This window comes from Pezoporus occidentalis, unplaced genomic scaffold (assembly GCF_034315485.1).
Source record: "Pezoporus occidentalis ecotype Australia unplaced genomic scaffold, CSIRO_AGI_Poc_V1 ctg65, whole genome shotgun sequence".
Lineage (NCBI taxonomy): Eukaryota > Metazoa > Chordata > Aves > Psittaciformes > Psittacidae > Pezoporus > Pezoporus occidentalis.
This window is the reverse complement of record NW_026915998.1, coordinates 2,402,582-2,406,530: the sequence shown is the minus strand read 5'-3', so window position 1 is coordinate 2,406,530 and position 3,949 is coordinate 2,402,582. Positions and strand designations below refer to the sequence as shown.

The following is a 3,949-nucleotide window of genomic DNA, read 5'->3' as shown; positions in this document are numbered from 1 at the left end:
CCAACCTCAGTTACACTCACCTAACATATAACAGAAATTAACAGGTGTCCCTGCAGAACAAAACAAACAAAAAAGTAATTCTATCCTAGCCCTTGCTTCATTTTCAAAATCACCAAAAATTATATTCTGAGTATAAGCCTCACAGATTATTTTCTTTAGCCAGTGCTATCATAATAAAGCCTTCTGGTAGCTATAATTCCATCAATGTTTGCTGTAGAGATAAAGTATACCAGCTATTATTTCTAATTAATTTTGTATGAAATTAAGCAATAAATCATAAAACTAATAGTGAATGATCAGCTATTTTTATTTAAAGATATACACACAAAGCAACTTTTTCAAAGCACAGCTAAAAAAATAAGTCATTATATAAAACTATTAACCTACAAAAAGGTTGTTTTTTAAATACTTTTAAAAGCAGGTCTTGCAGAGCATCATTGTAATTCTCTTGGAAAGTTAACTTTATGACATTTGTGGGTCCACTGTATAATGGTACAGGAATAAAGATAGTTCAGATGGAGAGACACAGACCAGAAGTCAATGAAACCCGAGAAGCAAACACTGCTCCTTTCTGTGACTGTAAGCGCTACTGATAGTATCCTCCAACTACTCGCACCTCTGCAACCAACAGTTTACAATGTCTTGGTCTCACTTTTTCTGTTTGGGATTATGCAGATGGGAGAGACTGGGGAGCAAATAAACTCCCAAAACTCAGTAATGGAGGGGAAGTGGTACAACTACATTTTTATGATATCCTAAGAAGGAAGGAGCTTGCGTTTCTATTCCAGTTTTCAGGGAGATTGTTACTGGTAGATAGATAACAGGTAGAACCAATCACACAGGTGGTATAAATTGATTGTAGTTCATATAAGTTCTTCCTATAAACAAACTTCAGATTGGAAGTGAAAAGGGAAAAAAAAAGCCACAACAAAAACCAAAATTAATTAGAAAATGTATTTTTATAGGATACTTTCAACAGCACTTCCCTAAAAGCAGATAATTACAGCACACAGTATACTGGAAAACATGTTGATGACCATCCCAAATGGTAGAGTTGAATTATGAAAAACTACTTATGAAAGCCACAGAATGTGTTAATTATTTTGTCTTCCCACACCATAATGAGGTAGTTATAGTTTTACATCAGAAATGTTTTATAGCTCAAAATAACTAGTTCCTTTAATTTCAGGGACATGAAGCTCGTGGGTTTGTTGTTTTAAGAACAGATTGTTTTGAATTAGCACCCTCAGAAGACAGATTTTTAGAGAAAAAAAAATAGGCAATACAAAACAACAGTAAGTTATTCAGTTGTGCCCTAAGTAATCAAGACAATATATTGTGAAAATCAGAGAGTTAGTTACTGCAAAGGAAATTTTTAAAGGAGTTTTCTACCTATGTGTTAGTTAGATCAAACATAAAAATTCAATACATCTTTGATTCAAGGAGACCTTGAGCTAAAGATACATCTGGCAGTAAAAATCTGCAGTTCTTATCTGTGTAGGTTTCTCAGACCTACTGGCTTACTTTACAGTTGCCTCTCACAGAATTTCAGGTTAAATGGAGAAATCTTTCAACTGATTTCCATAGGGGGTTTTCTTCAGAGGGGTTTTATCAGCTGCAGGGTGAAGAGATTCTTGAAAGTGTTTTGGTGGTTCCTGAATTTCAGAACACACACAAGTGAATAAGAACGGACTAAAGATTAATGGGATCAAATTAAGGAAGGAAGGAAGGAAGAAAAAACAAAATAAAACTAAATCATAATAGTGACAAGCATACTCACCACTGATCAAAGATGAAGATGTCCAAGATCATGAGGGAAATGAAACTCTATCTTCTGCAGCACACTTGCCTGGGTTTCAGTTGACTTATTTCCAGGAAATGTAATAGGAATTATGGAAGTTCTACAGATGAAAAAGGCAATGTGGAAGGAATCTACTGTCTCTTCACAGAAAGGGAAAGTGAAAAAGAAAGAAGACAAGCTGTCTGAGGTGATCTTTAAAGCCTGGGGATGTCTTCCCTATGCGTCCTGGCTTTGGCTGGCATACAGTGCTGTGCTTTGGATTTAGTATGAAAATTTTGATAACACAACGATGTTTAGTTGTTGCTAAGTAGTGCTTATGCTAAATCAAGGACTTTTTGGTGTCCCATGTTCTGCCAATGGAGAGCTGCACGAGAAGTTAGGAAGGAAGCACAGCCAGGACAGCTGACCTGAACAAGCCAAGGGGATATTCCTTACTATAGAAAATCATGCTCAGTATAGAAATTAGGGGGAATTGGCTGAAAGTCACTCATCACTACTCAGGGACAAGCTGGATACCCACCAATGCGTGGTAAGCAATTGTATTGTGCATCACTTGTGTTTCATTCCTCTCTCTCTTTTTCCTATTACTGTTGTTAAATTTTACTTTATTTCCATTATTCAACTGTTCTTATCTCAACCCACAGGTTTTACCTTTTCCTGGTTTCCTCCCCATCCTATGGGGGGGGGGTGGGGGGGAGCACAGGGGAGGAGCTGAGTGAGCAGCTGCACACTACTTAGTCACCAGCTGGAGCTTCAGTCCAGACACTGTGACTACTTGATCCACTCTTCCCTGCCTACATTTAGACCAATAAAAGGACCTTGTTTCAGCTGGAAGCTAGTGGAGCATCGCTTACTCTTCATCAATATACTACTCGATGGACACTCACAATGTGAATCAAAAAAAACTCATATATATTTCTATGTGCCTATGCCTCCATGCTACAGTAATAGCATATTAGATAGCACGGAAAAGCTACTGCAACTATTTTCATCAGCTGAAGGAGGGCCAGCATATTACTCTGAGTTTTAAGGTATAACAATCATCTTTTTATTGAGGAACTAAGTACAAAGGAGCAAAATGAGACCTAGTTTTTAAAGGACATGCAATAGAATCTTATCATTCCTATTAGGCACCAGAAAGATCTAGCAAAAAAAATTACCTCTTTCTGACATTTTACATTTTTCCAGCTGAAAAGCTGATTGTGCTCACTCTTTCAGGTTTTGCCTAGTAGAAAAAAGAAATGGAATAACCACCACTGTAGTCTCTGGGGAATAAAAGTACTTACCTGGAGAAAGAAGAAAAGTTACATGTTCTAGACACTTCTGGAATTGATTCTTTCTGATGCAGCAGGCCAATTTAATTTGAGCTGGAAGGTCCACTCAGCACCTAGCCGGCTGTAGAATCAGAGATGTGTGAAGCTGATATTAAAGTCGTTGTATGTCTTGCCCCAAATTTTGATTATACATCTAGTGCCACTTAGGCAGATCCCATAAAGATCATTGATGAATACAACATCTTATAACTGTATTTCATTCTGCATAGACACCGGACTGTAACAGTAGTAACAGAAGCTGGTGTTGTGTGGTAACTTTTAATAATAGAGGTTTGGCATTTAGGTATAATCATAGAACAGTCAGGGTTGGAAAGGACCTTAGGATCGTCTGCTTCCAGTCCCCCTGCCATGGGCAGAGACGCCTCACATTAGACTATGTCACCCAAGGGTCTGTCCAACCTGTCCTTGAACACTGCCAGGAATAGGGAATTTACCACTTATTTGGGCAACCTATGCCAGTGCCTCACCACCCTCACAGTAAAGAGCTTCTTCCTTATATCTAATGACTGTTAGTATCAAATTTGGATTCTATTGCATCATCTTGGGAGATTTGTAGTAAATCTTATTTAAAAGTAATTGCATATAGAGAATACAAGATTTTATTTAGTCCATGTGTCATGTGTTTTAATAGAGCAAAACAATATTACCAAGATTTGGGCTAATATTATTGAGTTACTTGAATATTAAAATATGAATGAAAATCCAAAAGGAAAATTAGGATATAATTCTACATGAAAGTCCACTGAAGTCTTTCTGCGATGCTCCTAAAAAAAGAATGATATGAAAGTCTTCATGCAAAACATGAATAGACAGA

General features: G+C 37.1%; 1 long non-coding RNA gene across 1 annotated transcript; it reads right to left on the bottom strand.

Moving 5' to 3' along the window:
* Positions 1–291: 291 nt before the first annotated feature.
* Positions 292–3,205, bottom strand: LOC134175039 (uncharacterized). The gene is made up of 2 exons (XR_009968875.1): positions 3,088–3,205; positions 292–889 (listed from the first exon to the last, which is right to left on the bottom strand). It is a non-coding gene; the product is annotated as an uncharacterized LOC134175039 (long non-coding RNA).
* Between the last annotated feature and the right edge of the window lie 744 nt (positions 3,206–3,949).